Source organism: Lepisosteus platostomus, chromosome 7 (genome assembly GCF_059453375.1).
Source record: "Lepisosteus platostomus isolate fLepPlt1 chromosome 7, fLepPlt1.hap1, whole genome shotgun sequence".
In the NCBI taxonomy this organism is placed as follows: domain Eukaryota; kingdom Metazoa; phylum Chordata; class Actinopteri; order Semionotiformes; family Lepisosteidae; genus Lepisosteus; species Lepisosteus platostomus.
In genome coordinates this window covers 41619023-41634860 of record NC_142617.1, presented here as the reverse complement: position 1 = coordinate 41634860, position 15838 = coordinate 41619023, and the positions used below count along the sequence as shown (strand labels likewise).

General features: G+C 43.2%; 1 protein-coding gene across 3 annotated transcripts in view; it reads left to right on the top strand.

Moving 5' to 3' along the window:
• The first annotated feature begins 12465 nt into the window (after nucleotides 1–12465).
• atp2b4 (ATPase plasma membrane Ca2+ transporting 4) overlaps nucleotides 12466–15838 on the top strand; it is an 88124-nt gene continuing 84751 nt past the window's right edge. For 2 of the 3 annotated variants that reach the window (XM_088640451.1, XM_088640449.1), the window contains exon 1: nucleotides 12468–13620. The gene's annotated coding sequence lies outside the window, so the exon portion shown is untranslated. Of the gene's footprint in view, nucleotides 13621–15838 lie in introns of all 3 variants that reach the window. The other variant, XM_088640452.1, reaches the window with a different exon arrangement.

Below are 15838 nucleotides of genomic sequence, written 5' to 3'. Positions count from 1 at the left end.
ATTAATTCAGACTATCACACAGTTGTATTGAAGTATGAAACCCCTTTTTATCTGGTGTATTTGACAGGCGTAACTAATGTTGGTCATGGTCTCAGATTTGAAATTGAATTTAAATTTAAATGAAATTGGCTCTGATCTGAGTGTGTGCATGTCTGTGTGTATGTCTGTGTGTGCCCTGTGATGGACTGGCATCCTGTGCAGGGTGTACCCTGCCATGCGCCCGTTGCTTGTCGGGATAGGCAAGTGTGTGTGTGTGTCTGTGTGTGCCTGTCCCATCACCCTGAATGGATAAAGCTACTAGAAAACGGATCAATGGATAGTTTCCAGCTGTAAGCGTGAGTGCGTTCCTGTGGAGAGCTTGCACGATCCTTACCAGTGACTTCGGCGATCCAGGCTGATAACTCACAATTCTGAAACGGGAGGATATAGGAAGAATGATTCCCAGTTGAAAAAAAACTCTCATGAGTCGCAATGTGCATTAAGAATGCCAAGGAAGAACAAGTTTAATTCTTAAACATTTTGGCATGAAGTGGCTTCTTTCTATTACTCCTTTCCTCTTAAAGCTTGGAAGCCGTTGTAATCAAAAGCTGCCCTCATGCCTGGCATGATTGCGTCTAGATGCACACAGAGTGCCTTTTATCCTGGGGTGAGCAATCAGAAATATTTTGTGCGGTCTGCTTAAGTGTATTAGCAATGGGAGTGCTACAGAAAGAGGATGCCAAAAGCACAATTAATTAATGTACTCTGTGTTCTCCCACATATCTCTTCCTTCTGTCACAATCAGGCCATTAGGCCTCTGTCTTCATCTTTCTCCTTTTGCGCCTTGTGCTTTTAACGACTTTCAGTGCGCTCCATCACACTTCAAACAAAGTGCCCGGCAGTCCCCGAGTGCCTGCGGTGGAAAAAAATCCATCGGAGCAGAGTCACACCTGCTGTAAATTACACTGATAAGCCTGCCTGGGGCTCTGCTCTTTGGGTATTGCAGCTCACTGTAAAAAGAGGGAGTTGGTTGGTAGGGGCCTGTAGATTCCTGTTCTGGGATTTCGAACTAACACTGTTCCTAAAACAGGTGAGGGATATAAATAAGGTGTGTGAATCAGGTTGTTTGCTCAAAAACACAATGCCCAAGCTATTACAAGTTTTGCCACACTATCATGCTATTTATATTTCAGAAACGCCTGGACCATTGCAACTGTGAGGTTTAACACCAGCTCCTACAATCTGCTCCTGCTTCACAGCTATGGACTCCAGTAGCTCTGCACGGCTGTCATTTCCCCCAGTGTAGTATATATTGTGCAATGCTTCTCTTAGACGTAATTTAGATAAGATAAAATCACTTTATTAGCCATATACAATTGCTTGTACTAGGAATTTGTCTTTTCGCATACCCCAGCTTCCTCTCCATGAGACACACAGGCACACAGACGGGGAGAGAAGCCTGGGGTCAGAGCTCAGGGTCAGCCATTTATACAGCGCCCCTGGAGCAGTTGGGGTTAAGGGCCTTGCTCAGGAGCCCAACAGAATAGGATTCCTCTGCTGTCTGCGGGATTTGAACCAGCAACCTTCCTGCCATAGGCACAGATCCTTAGCCACAGAGCCACCGCTCCACCTTTTTTTAAAAAAAAATAATTTTAATTTTTTTTTAGATGCATCAAATTATTTTCCATGTAAATTCTTGTTCTGCCACACAATTTAGCTATTACTCCACACTGAGTTTGTAGCATACTGTTCTGTCTTATTGTGGTTGAATTTTCCATAAGTCGCCTTATAAATTATTATTTGATAAATATAGATTTTACTTATTATTATATTACAGTGCTGTTAATAATTTAGCAGACAACTTAATCCAAGGCAATTTACATTCATAACAATCAATGAACTGGAAACAATTAACAGAGTGAAAGAGCCTAATGTACAGCAATATAAAAATAAATATATGGGTTCAGATGTTGATATAGCAACACATCAATCAAAAAAAGTTTTTTACAGGTGTATTTATTATTTGGCCTTGTTTTGTTATGGGAGATTTTAAGTTTAAGGATAGCTTGTCCGTTTATTCTAGGACCTTCTTCAGCAGACAGCAGTGGCTCTCTTCCTAGAGTACAACACCAGCCTACTTCAGCTACAACATGGCTGGGTTGCTTGTTCCAGGCCCCCGCAACCCTTTGTGTAAAGACGTGCCTGTGACCCCTGTAACATGCTATGGTAATTTCCAGTCCAGTCAATGCCACAGACACTCCCACTGCTCAAGTGTGTTGGGGGCTGTTACTCTGAAGTAAATGAAGCGTTTCTGTGGTATTCCCACTTGCTCTGTTTGCCTCTCTCTAGTCCTCTCTTTGTTCCTCCAACATTAATATTCTGATTTCCGGCAGCCTGCACATGAAACACTGAGCTCACTGCTACTTGAAAACGAAGACAAATTATGAGAAACATGGTTTGAAGGCGGTGTGTTGGCGTTGTTTTTTCCCCCTCTCTGTAAATAATAAATTACAAGCAGAACAGCAGCTCCGAACACAGTTTTTGCGTGGTAGAAGAAACCACACTGGGGAAGCACAAACACACAAAACACACATGGCCCCAAGGATAGCTTGTCTTCTCTGCCTGTTGTTAGGGCAGTTAATGCCTCAAACTGCTCTGACGGGCTCATGTACTCAGACACACAGCAGCAGTGTGTGCACACTCCCACGCTGAGCCAGAGTTTCTCTGGAGATCACCAGGCATCAGAGCCACATGCACACACCCCCACACAAGCACACTAGTGCCCTCTGAAGGCTCCACATCATGAAAGCAGTGGGCTGCTCTTTGCATTCCGCCCTCATCTGAGACTCTGTAGTCACACAACATTCCCAAAGGCAAAAGCAATGGCAAAGCGCTTTCTTCTCCGAGGGGCTTAGATTCTTGGAGTTAAGGACGTCAAAGCTGTGAACAGACGGATTATTAGGTACAGTAACACACTAAGTAAAATGCTGTGCAGTGCTGCTACCAAATCCTACAAGGAGGATTACCGGTTAGGTAAAGAAGATGCAATGGAAAATACCTGAGTGGACAATTGCATTCCACAGCACATTCTTTATAGATGTTGCAATATGTAAGTGTATTTTAACCCACAATTATTTGAGTGGGGAACTGCATCAACATGCGTTGGTTGCAAAGAAACAAGTAAAGGTTAATTCCAAGCTGAAAAAAACTAAAGAGGAAACACAAGGCTTTAGCTCCTGAGTCTTCTTCCGGTGTCAAATGCCTGAATAAAACATCTGAAGAAGGCTGAATGGCTGAATCATTGTGTTTCCTCTTTGGTTTTTCAGCATGGAATTAACCTTTATTTGTTCCCTCTCGGTCATTTTAGAATTCTAACAAGCACATGCAGTACTCATGCTTGCTGTGGATCTGGAAACATGTTTATTACTGGGCTCCGGTGGTTGGCCTCCAATACCCTGAACTTCAGACCAATTCCTGTTAAACATACCTGTTAATAATAATAATAATTGCTTACAATTACAAAGCACTTTTCTGGGCACTCCACTCAAAGCACTTTATAAGATAAGAGATAATATCACTTTATTAGCCATTTACAGTTTCTTGCATTAGGAATTTGTCTTTTCGCATACCCCAGCTTGCTCTCCATGGGACACACAGACATGTAATGGGGAATCCCCTCCACCACCACCAGTGTGCAGCCCCACCTGGATGATGCGACAGCAGCCATAGTGCGCCCCTACTCTTTTCAAGATACACCCTGGGACCACAGAGAGTCAGGACCTCGGTTTTACGTCTCAACAGAGGAATGGTACCTTTTTACAGTACAGTGTCCCCATCACAGACTGCAGGGTGAGCGCCCCCTACTGGTCCCACAGACACCTCTTCCAGCAGCAACCTTAGTTTTTCCCAAGAGGTCTCTCACAACTGCTTAGCTTCAGTGGGTTGTCAGGTGTGAGTTGCAGGATGACATGGCTGCTGGTATGTGATTTGTCTAAATCTGTCATGTGAAAATAAACATCAGTTGTTAAGCCTGGCCTGGAGAACATGCAGAACCCAGAAAACCTTTGCAATGAAGTTACTGCTGTAAGTCAGGTGGCATAATCACGTACTTCTGTGAACTCATACTGTAGATGCATAATCTAAATCTGCATATAATTACATGTGTCATAGTTTCAGTTTTTACATTTCCATATGAGTGACTTGACTTAAAGTTGAGGTGGAACTTAAAACTCACCAAAGCTGTGATATATTTTGATTGTTTGCAGGATAAAGTGGTTTTTACAATGTTGCCAAGAACATGCAAAATAATTTCTGTGTTGGCAGATACTGCATTGAATGGGTTTAAGCTAGCTGCTGCTATATTGCTCTGCCAAGCACAGAGATGCCCTCAACCGGCTATCAACTTAAGAAAAGGCTTTGCGTGTTTGTAATACAGTGGACGTGTCACCGTGGTTCTGTACCTGAAAGCAGGTGTGTTATTGGTGTGCTGCACGTTCAGTTGCACTAAGGAAAGGGTACATTATTAAAAAAATGTAATAAAGCACAAAGCAGATAGATTAAATCTGCTGAACCTGTCAAAATATTTGCTCTCTCTTTCTCACATCTGGAAGATCAAACTGTATCCCAGCTGTAGGCTTGCTGCACACATTGCGATGGTGCACAGCACTGGAGGCTGGAGGGGAGAGGCCTCCATCAGCCCTCATTATTGATGTTACATGAGAGGTGGTGAGGCGGCCAGGCAGCAAAGCAACGAGGCAGCATGCAGTGACAGCAGCTGTGACAAACTCTGCTTTGCTCGTTCTTGCCCCTTATTTCTTTCTTCCATCAAAACCTCAGGGATCCCCAAACCTTGAACCACATGGTAACTTGGGTTTGGCCACTGTCTTTCAGAGAATGACTTTACACAGACAAAGCGAAGAGGAACAAAAATGATGTCTCAGTGCGGTGGGAGTTACTGTATGTCAAGACTTCTCTCGGGAGAACAAGATCTTTCTTCCTCCAGGGAGGGGCTGTGTATTAACAGCTCGGAAAAGATAATTCCCCACAGTGGAAGAAATCATAGCCTTGGGATGGATAGCATTTCAATTGCGTAGCTCTCTGGAAGGTGAAGTACCTCCACTTCTGAACAAGCAAAAGACCATAATGCAACACAACAGCACTATCCCCATATTCCACTTTACTGTTTTGACCTGCTGGGTTGAAAACATTTCTGTAACTTGAGCAAATCACCTGATGAAGAACAATACCTGGTGTTTGGGACTGATCTCGACCCACATCCCCAGCACTGAATCTTCTACCTCTGGTCAGAAACTTGATCTTCCAAATGCCCAAGCAGGCATTCTTACTCTCTCTCACACACACCGACACTGGCAGAGCTTCAACGGTAACACTTCAACACACTTCATGGCCTCAAATTCCTACTTCATTGTCACTGAAGGAAGCAGTGAAACACCTGAGTAACCCAAGCAAATCCTTAAATCTCTGGAGATGTTCTGTTAAGAAATGATGTAGGTCAGACATGATATTCTAAACACCAATAATACCAGCTCCAAACTCATTATAAAAAACTGACTGCTAATTGTTTTTTGGTTTTACTGTGTTAACACTGTTATATTTTAACACTGTTGTGAAGGTTCAGTTGTTTACTGAGCAGTGCCAGCAGAGGAATAAGGCTTTTCCAGTGCAGGCTTGTTGGTACTGGGGGAGAAAGGAGAGATCAAGGAAAAGCTTTTTCAATATTCTTTCTATAAGGGCAGCTGTGATGTTCTGCTCTCGTTTCCGTCACACGTCTGCAGGTCTCTAGGCAAAGTTGTGATGGCAGGCATGAAAATTTCCACCATGTCATCTTTGGGAATGTGCAGTGGAAATCAACGATGGCTTTTTGAGCAGCAGTTCAATCTAGAAATTTCAGGTTCGTTCATCACGTTGCCTGAGAAACTTTTAAGAGGCTAAAAGGATTTCCACAAGAATGTTCCTTTCTGTTTTTCCCTTAATGAATGCCTTGAACCACACAGTTGCTGTTGGACCCTACCTCAGAGAGAGGCTAATGTGATATGTGGTGGGGCTGTTTTACAAGTTATGTGCAGTGTGGCCTCGTGTTTCCTTAATGTTCAGTAAATCAGGGAGGAGCCCCTCACACTTCTCTCCTTCTGCTGGACTGGCATTCACTCCTACTCTCACACGCAAAGACCACTACAGTAGGGAAAACAAGTGAAAACACATGGGCCAGATCAACAGACTCTTCGGTTTTTGTGTTCTTTGGCTGACGTTGACCCTTCTCAGGGGTACGACCAGTCGGCGCTCCTCTTTAAGCAGTCCACAGCACCGTACGTGATGTTTATGGAAAAGCAAACAACTTTAATGTTGTAAAAGCTGTTCCCATCCCTCTGAAATTGGAATTCAAAGGCTATGCTTCTTGATTAACGATGTTAGCTTTTCACTTCAAAATCCACCCCACCCCCGGTTTTTCTTTTTTCAGCACGACATTCTGCTTTATTTGACGTTTTCTGGCTGTGTGGATGAGCTCTATTGATAGAGCACTAGGATTTTTCCTCTAAAGCTGTTTTTCTGTGTTTGATTTCTGGATAAAATAGAAATATAATAGATATTGGAAAAGCACAACAAAGAGCTTCACTGAGTTCTCCTTGAGTCCTAGTTGTCCACCCTCATTGCTTTAGGAGCGGCCTTCATTCAGATGAAGTTCTTACTACAGTTCAACACCAAGTTATCATTATTGCTTTTGAACCGCGCAGTGGAAATTTCCTTCCTTTCCGAGGCAGAAGGGTGCAGTCTGTGCTTCTTATTTATTGATCTGCATTTGGACATGCGGCTCTAAGCCAGAAGACTGGCAGATGATATCTCAAAAGTAAATGCTACCCAGCCTATGCCAAGCCAATATTGAGTCCAAAGTACTCCTTAAAATATTAGAAAGAAATTTCTTAGATTAAAAGAAACCTTATAGCATGATGAATTTTTCATATCACTTTACATTAGGGGTAATTGAATTCACAGAAAATTATTAATTTCTTATTGTCTTCTTTCAAGGATTCAGAGCTTCCATAGTTGTTGATATAATACATTTAAATCCAATAAATGAGTGGATGGTTTTTCTTTATTATGGTAACCTCATTGAGCATATTTTGAAGACCGTTGTTCGCAATATGATAGTTCATACTCATATTCCTGTGTCATGTGAGTCCTGAGTCCAACCAGTGATTTACACTGCATGTAAAGGTAGCCATGACTACAGCCTCTGACATACACACACGCCCATAACACATGAGAGATGACTACTCTGTTACATTATGTAACTGGAAAAAAAGCATAAATTGTGGAAGTGATACAGCTGCTCGGGTGCAATGGCAGTGCTTTGAGATATAATTGCGAAACAGAAACAGGGAACTTGTTCCAAAGGCAGATTCTTCACTTCAGCTGATGCTACCCACAACACCGAGTGTGTAAAACTAGAAATACAAAAGTATTAATCTTGTTTTTTTCCAAAATAATAAACAAATGGCAATCTGTGTCTGTATGTTGATGTCAGATATGCTTTATTCTGTATTTATTGGAAGAAAGGAAAGCAGACTGCCCCTTTGTTAGCCGAACACTTGCATGTCCTCGCAGGAAATAATTATGCTTTGAAGCATTGTGCCAGATAAAGTTTTATTGTGGTAGAAAAGCTCTGATTGATTACAAAAATGACCTTGAAAAGCGGAAGCCTACCACCTCCATCACTGGTTTGTAGTTCAAAATGTTCCTGTTAGTAGTCTTGACGAGAAATAGTAGGGCTTGCTTTCTCAGCTGGGAGCTGGCGACGGACAGGGGGAGAGAGGTGTGTTTTCCTGGGTCTGCTGAGACTGGGAGGCCACGTGAGGGAATCGGGAGGCTGTGCTGTTAATGAGCACACCTGACACACCAGGCGTCCAGGGTTATCCCTGTGACAGGTCCAGGCATGCGAGCTGAGCCCATTGCACATGCTCACACCCTGCTCTGCACCTCTGCGGAGACATGGAAAATAGTGACTGAGCACATCAGCACACCCACAGGCTTCTACAGTAGATGAGCTGCATGAACACTGTCCAGCTAGGAAGCTATCTTCCCCAGCCTCTTAGTGAGGTCCTGCCCTTAATGTGATTTTCCTTGCTTACCTTAAAGCAGCTGTCCTACCTATTTCAAAAATATACCTCTGTCAAAAGCTCTTCTCGGTAGCTTAGGTCTGTGTGGAATTATTACATTTTAAATGGGAATCCTATACACAGTTTATGTTCTTTTTTTATTATAGTATTTTCTTCAGCATGGACAGTTTCTACTTCAGAAGAGTGCATTTCCCTAACATTGAGCCTGTGTATTTTTTTGGAGCCTCAACTTGTCTCTTTTTAAAAGAAAATCTTATTGCTAAATAAACATTGAAACATTCAGTGTTGTCGCTGCCACTCTGTCCCTCTTCCTCCTCTTGTTCTCTCTATCTCTCCCCCTCTCGCACCCTCGCTGTGACAGGCAGGCTCAGCTCCCAGTCGGCCACCTTAAGAAGAGAGCAGCCTGACCTCGAGGGCAGGTCGCATTCTTGCCCATCAGGTCTGCTTGTCCTTTTACTTGATGCAACCTCTGCCTGCTGTTGCCATAACAACACTTGTTTGAGATATAAACAAACTGTTTTCCTCCACATGCCTATACAACATACAGAGAATGACAGACATAAAATAAATCTAACCTTTTCGCCACATGAAGAGATATGTATCCATGTCTGATGCTTTAAAAGCGTGACTTTGTCGTTTATGCCTTTAGGGGAATGGTTTCAGTCTCCAAGCTAATAAGGACTAAAAACATCTATGTCTGTGCAACTATGAGAGACAGTCTTGGGTATTGTGTAATACTGATATCTATAATACTCCCACTAGTTCTGAACTAAGTCTGCTGTAACATGTAGCTCTAACACGATGTAAAAAATGTCCTCTGCCCTTGTGTTCCCAGACTCCAGTCTTAAAACCGGGACACAGAGGACAGCAGAGTATATCTTGATGTAGTGCAGCTTTTATTTTTCCCTTATTATTGATTTAGCTGGCACGTTAACTCAAGGCTGCAATCAGCATAATGGACTGAAAAAACAACAGTGCAAAAATATGTCACATAGAGCTGTGTGAATTAAACCACGTTGGTTAATATAACAATACAAGATAAAACAATGACTGGAAATGCAACACAAGCTGCAGAAGCTACTGTTCACTGCACAGAGGATGAATCATAGGATCTATTATTATTAGTAATAGCATTGGTTTTAATAGTAGTGTTTGTAGTAGTAGTGGTTTACATATTTTTCATCTTCTCCCTTATAAATACAGAAAACTATACTGTACTTGCGCCAACAGACAGGTGCTATAACAGCTTTTATCACCAAGGATTCATTGTAAAATGTTTGTTTATTTTAAAACCAACAGCAGCATATAAGCACTGAAATCCAAAAAACAGAGGACAGATTCTAAGTAATTCTAAGTAGGACTGCCTAATTACTGTATATTGTCTTCAAAGATTTCTATCAGTGCTGTGCATAGTGGCTGTGAATGCTTTCATTCAAGATTGATAATGCCTGTTGTATAAAAGTCATACTTTGTTGTGTTTTGGTTATATGTAATATAATAAAAAAGGTGGTTTATATAATGGAACTAAGAGAGAGCACCCAGACCGAAGGATACCAAACAATTGTGAAAGTAGTTTTAAAAGTCTTTAAGGGGATACAGAAAAGAAAAACTCCATCTTCTTACTCTGCATTTAGGAGTACAATATGTCAGAATGGTGAAATTCCTTTCATGAGTGATATATAAATATCTTGACTAGATTCCTACTGCAGAAAGGGATGGGTGTTTAAGGTTTAAATCTCTGCTGGCTCAGGCAGAAGAAAAGAAGGAAATGATGAACTGAACTTTGGTTCACATTGTGTATCTCATTAGGAACTTCACTGAGCGCGAGGCTGGGAGCGGAGCGTGGCCAGAGGTTAGTCTGAAACTGACAGGTGCAGGTGTAGCCGAAAGGCCAGAAATAACGTGGAAAGCACAGTGATCCTGACACCAGTGTTACCGCGGTGCTGAGGCACGTTCGAGGTTCAGTGCTTTTCTGGGAAAACTGTCCCAACATCAGAACAGGTGTCACTGACCGCTATGAAACCGGAAAGAAATGAAGCACTTTAGAAAATGGTTTAATGTACTAAAAGCCCTGCAGCTCGTTTTGGCTTCCCTCCTCAACACGAGCACTTGGTTATTCTATCTGTATCTGAGGTTTAAAATAGTTTTAACAAAAACGTTTTACAAAATGTGTGTGTGGCCTTGGCATTTGTATCTCAATCCTAGACATAGAAAGCAGCCAGCAGCCATATCACCTGGCAACCTACTGAAGCTCAGCAGTGAGCCTGGTCAGAGCACAGACAGGGAGAGAAGCTGGGGGTCAGAGCACAGAGTCAGCCATTTTTACAGCATCCCTGGAGCAGCTGGGGTTGAGGGCCTTGCTCAGGGGCCCAAGGGAGTAGGATTCCTCTGCCGTCCACAGGATTTGAACCGGCAGCCTTCCAGCCACAAGCGCAGATCCTTAACCACAGAGCCACCACTCTGCCCAGAGGTGTTAGTGGGGCAAGAGGGGGGTGCTCACCTGTGGTCTGTGTGGGCCCTAATGCCTCAGTGAAGTGATGGGGACATTATACTGTTAAAAGGCGCAGTCCTGAGGAGATGTACTGTACTGTAGATGAGATGTCCAGAAAAACCCCATAGACGTGTAAGGAATTCTTATTCTTATTGGACACTTGCTTCCAGAGGGGAGGTGACACTGCTGGCACGGCTGGTTGAATGTGTTCAAGCTGTGCCTGCGGTTGTACGATTATCACAGTGGCTCTCCACGCTTCAGGTGTTGTGACAACATCTGGCAGAGCACTGCATCTCCATCCAGACGGGATGGAACCTGTGTTGTTTTTGACCCACCCGCCAGGAGAGCTAAGAAACGCACCTGAGAGGTACAGCGCAGGGCGTCATGGGAACACCCCCCCCGTGGCAAGCGGAGGCACACCTGTAAACACTCCTGGTGCAGAAACAGGCTGTTCTTATGATCACGCCAAGATCTAAGAGATACGATGGACATGGAGTCCTAGTGATAAAATTTGCAAATTATTTTAAAGCAGTAATAATAAGAACTACAATATCCTTACACTTATGCAGCGCTTTTCTGGAAACACCACTCAAAACACTTTAATGCTTTAGCACTTCATTTACCACCAATGTGTAGCACCCACGTGCCTGATGCAACAGCAGCCATAGAACAGACTGATGAAGCCAATTTATAGGCGGGGATAATAAGGAGGCCATGACTGGTAAAGGCCAGGAGGAAACTTAGTCAGGACTCGGGGTTAACACCCCATTCACCACTACACCCTTAATTTGAAGTATTTAATTAGCTGTATTGTTGGTCATTTGACATAAACAATACTCATAAGTTGCTTTATTGTGAAGTATTGACTCCAGAACTTTTAAGATGTTTGTGTGTGTACAGTATGGTTCACTGTACTCTGGCATGCAAATCACTCATTTGTAAATGTGTTTATCTTGAATGATGTAGAATGCACTCTGTGTTGTATTATTATTATTATTATTATTATTATTATTATTATTATTATTATTATTATTATTAAATGTAATATAGTGTTGTCAGTTTTTGAACTTGTATTTTAAAAACGTTCTGTTCAATAAATGTTGCAGTTAAGAGAGGAAAGATCAACATTTGTCTCCGTTCTCCGGGCCTTTCAGAGTGGAATGAGACTCCTCGCTCCAGCGCCGCGCCCCTTGCCGGGTGGTGCGAAAGTTCTGTCCTGAAACGATCAATGGAAAGCAATCCACTGATTAAATCTAAAGTCCATTCTGTCTCATATAGGGTTAATTGGTGCCTTTCTTATTTAGCTACCGGAGTATCAGCTGTGGTTGCCAAAATATTATATCTTCAAACGTCACTATAAGTGCAGGACTGCCTTAGTACTGTTGTTGAACAAACTGCAAGTTTAAAATAATTACACAATGAATGTTGTAATCAGATCCACCTTAAACTTATCAGTGTTCTTTTAGAACGGTTTAGCTGTTAATAACCCCAATTACTTTTAACTCCTTGTACAGGGCGCCGCGTACTGATGCATGCATGAACATATTTTCTCCTGACTCGATTAGCAATCAATTGGGAATGAGCCAGGGACAGTCTAAAATAGTTGGCGGAAGTTTTATTTTTTTCTTGGGGAGCAAAATGCGGGTGTAAATAACACTTCCGTATACCCAACTAACTCGCACTAAACACGTTTTCGTCTTCATGGATTAGTTCGGAAGGCGGTTCCTTAAAAACGCAACCCGTCGCCCGCCGGCCGAACGTTTCTCGCAGATCCACCTTAAATGACTAATCCCAAAGCAGTCCCTCCCTCCTCTCGGCTGTTCCCCGGCCAGCTCGGTCGCTCTCTCTCTCTTTCCAGCCGCAGCAGTCGGTGGGTTGAGTTGCGCGTTGCCATTGTTCTGCAGTCCGGAGTGAGTCTGCGACTGTCCGCTCACTTTCACCGCGGCGGCTCCAGCTTGTCACAGTGCGCCAGGCGAGAACCCGACCCCCGGCGACGGCACCCGAGTCAGGCAAACAAACCGAAACGGGGACAGCCGGTCTTGCTCTGATATCCCGGGCAGGACGGGAATCCAGAAGAAACTAAAGCCAGCGGATATCCCTCTGCCGTAATAATTTCCTCTTCTTTGGAGGCGAAAGGAATTTTATTTTCCATATACATGTGGGTTGCGAATAGAGACTGCAGTCGCTACAGATATTCGTGTTCATGTTTGTTTTCTAACCTGTGCGATATTGTTGTTTTTGGTGCATCGCTAGATGTGTTTTTCTTCGCTTTAAAAACAATTATTCTATAATAGTAAAAAAAAAAACTACTGTATTTCAACCAAACAAAAAATCAAGCTGCTTGTTTTTCAACGCCAAAGTATTTTTTTTTCGGAATTTTGTTCTGGATTCTTATCTTTCTTTTCCCCCCAAACCAGAAAGCCGACTTTGTCCAAACCTGTTGTTGATACCGATTCATTAACTGCTATACTCTGACGCGGCTGCGAAAACAAGGGACGAATTATTAACCGTATAGAATCTTGCAATTAATTAATCGCACGGAAAGTATTGATCCCGGAGATTTTTGAGGAATGTCACATTCTCGGTTTGGGGCATAAACGCAACAGCTACAAGCAAACGAATTGTAGGTGAATCTCCAAAGAAGAAAACACGCGTAGCGTCGTCTTTGCCAAGAAAAATCAGAAACGGCATTTTCTGCAGGTATTACCGGTCTTCCCTTAAGGAAGATCTTGCGTGACTGAGATTTGGTTGTTCGCGTTTTCTCTTCTTCCACGGTAGTGTGCTAGAATACCGGCTATCTTGTGCCCGAGTTTCTGAGCCCTATTCAGAAAGACGAAAACGGACTGAAAGGGGGAATCCTCTCTCGCGTTACCTCCACCGCCACAGGCGGAAGCTTGGATTAAACGCATATAAATATACAGAAGAGGTGAAAGGAAGAAAAGAGTTTTTTTTTTCTACACATCTGCCGTCATGTTTGATAGAGCCTGAAGCTTCATCTATCAAGTGAAGAGTGAGGTTGGTCTCGGTCTTTTTTTCTCGCTCTTAGTTACGCTGTATTTTCCACAGGTGTGTGTGTGTGTCTGTGCGGGCATTCTGCTCGCCTGGTTTTTAACCTGCTGTTGCCCTGGTCGAATCGGTTACTGTGCTTAAGTAAAACGAAGGCATTGCAGTCCACTACGAGCGAGCGGAGGTGACGGGAGGAGGGGTGGGGAGGGTGACTGGAGGGACTGTGATTTATTAGGTCTTGTTATCGATTTGGAGAGGTTGGGGACATGAAAACTATTACTGTTAAGGGTGTTGGGTTGTGTTAGGCTTGGGCTACAAGAAATACGATAATGCGCTATTGACTGTACATGAATATTTTTCGGCGCCCCAAAGGGGAGGGTCGGCTTCTTAGTTATATCATCAGGAAGCCTGTTTAGATGTTCCGCCAGTCATTACCTATGTACCATGTACCCATATGTTGTATGACTTGTTTTAATGGGAGCGATGGGAGTAAAAAGATGGGATTCTCATGCCGTCGCTCGTGGTCTGGCGGTGGAAACTGCTTTGGAGGAAAAAAAGAACTACTTGCTGATGAGTGAGGCCGATACATGTTTTTTTTTCCTGAAAATAATGACCCTTACGGCTTTGTCATACGAGTTGACCATGCTTTTGTAATGCTCCTTTGATCCATCTACAATACCCTGAAGGGAGAGCAGCGCAGTGGTAGGCGTTGTGCAGAAAGCGTTCGAGACGTCGAAATAAAACGGGGGGAGAACGACTGTCCTTTACCGCTAGAGGTGTCGGTACAGAGCTGTAGAGCGGGGTGTCGCGGGATCAGACTCGTTTACTTGCTGTAGAGGGTATTGATTTCTTCCAGACGGACAAGCGCCGGACTGTCCCGTTCCGCATCGTGGTCACCAGTTCCAGAAGTTGCCCTACAGCGCGCTGCAGGATTTCTTCACCTCTGGGACCTGGGTTCGTCATTCGGCAGATTAAACGTATAAACTATCACACGGTGGAATTAGTTTGCTGGGAAGTCTAAAATCAGATGTCTCCATTAATTAGACCATATGTAGACAACAAACTACAAAGCGTTTTCAGCGGTTTCCTCCTTGCTCTCCTCTTGATAAATTGTACAGTTTCGGAATCAGCCAAGGTGTTTTTGATGGCGGGGTCCGTTTCTCTCCTAACAGGTGATTTTTAAACATTCATCTTCAGAAGTACATGAATTAAACGAGGGCCGGTATTGTTCCGTAACAAATTAACAGAGGGCTGCATCGCTATTTAGAGGTGACTGCGCTTTTTTTGAAACCACAGCAATTTGTTTTAAAACTTGTCTGTTAAAATGGCTGTAATACAAGAACTGCACCGCCATTTAGCCGGTTTTATATGATCCGAAGAAGACTAATAGCAAACCGTCTTTGGCTAGACATAAGCACACGCAGTTTTTAAATTACCTCAGGGGAGTTCATGAAAAGACTCATCATAATCACAGGTGATGGTGATGGGGGGGGGATCAATAGGCGATACTACAGCTCTGATTTGGGGAGAAAATAAGTTTTGAATGGCGCCGGGGCCGTGTGCAGGGTTTTCTGGAATATCGTGCAAGCGCCCGCACACAGAGACAGTCTTAAATGGTGATTGCTAATCGGTTAAGACACTTTGAATAACACTACCAGCAAAGCCGGTGCTGTTGGCTCTAGTGCAGGCGCATAACGGGAGAACGGCGCTAGACATGGTACCCTTATAAGCTACAGGGCTGGCAGCTTGTGTCCAGCACAGTCGCGCCTAATAAATTGTCAAGACGCTCTGTCTTCACAATTCCAAGAATAACATTTCCGACAGCCTTAGTTCCAGGATAAGCTATTCAAAAGTGTAAGTCTTGAATCTCCGATCTCTTGTCCGTTGTGACACCTCGCTTGTTGTACGGGACAGTTCTTAAACTGGGATCAGTCAAGTTACTTTAAGACATTGTGTATTTAACGAGTAACTGGAGCAATGACGAACTGACAGCACCGTTGATACGTTTATGCAGTGCAAGAAAGTGACGTTACTTATTAATGTGATTTCGATACAGATTGCCTCATAAGTGACAGATGAACCTTACTTGAAATGGGCAGCGTGTTTTAAACAAAAATAAAACCACCTACCACACGAGAACGTCTGTAAGGGGCCGAGGTATTTTTTTCTAATCTAGTCTTGTATGAAAGCATACAGTTTACATTCAGTTTCAATTGGTATTGTGACT